Below are 259 nucleotides of genomic sequence, written 5' to 3' on the forward strand. Positions count from 1 at the left end.
CCCGCTTCTCTCGGGCCCCCCCACCCGCCGCTCCCTCAGAGCTCAGCCCGGCTTCAGCCCTCAGCCCGTCCCCCCCACCCCCCCGCAACCCAGCCGCAGCCCCCGCTCCCGCTCGTCCGCCGCCCGCACCCGGCAGAGCCCTCTCCGGCCCGCTCGCGCCGCGGCCCCAGCGTTTAGCTGCCTGAGGGGAATAAGCGGCAAGGCCTGCGGGTATCTCGCCCCCTCGCTCGCCCCTTCCGCCGGACCGACTCCCGTACCC

This window comes from Aptenodytes forsteri, unplaced genomic scaffold (assembly GCF_000699145.1).
Source record: "Aptenodytes forsteri isolate BGI_AS27 unplaced genomic scaffold, ASM69914v1 Scaffold83, whole genome shotgun sequence".
NCBI lineage: Eukaryota > Metazoa > Chordata > Aves > Sphenisciformes > Spheniscidae > Aptenodytes > Aptenodytes forsteri.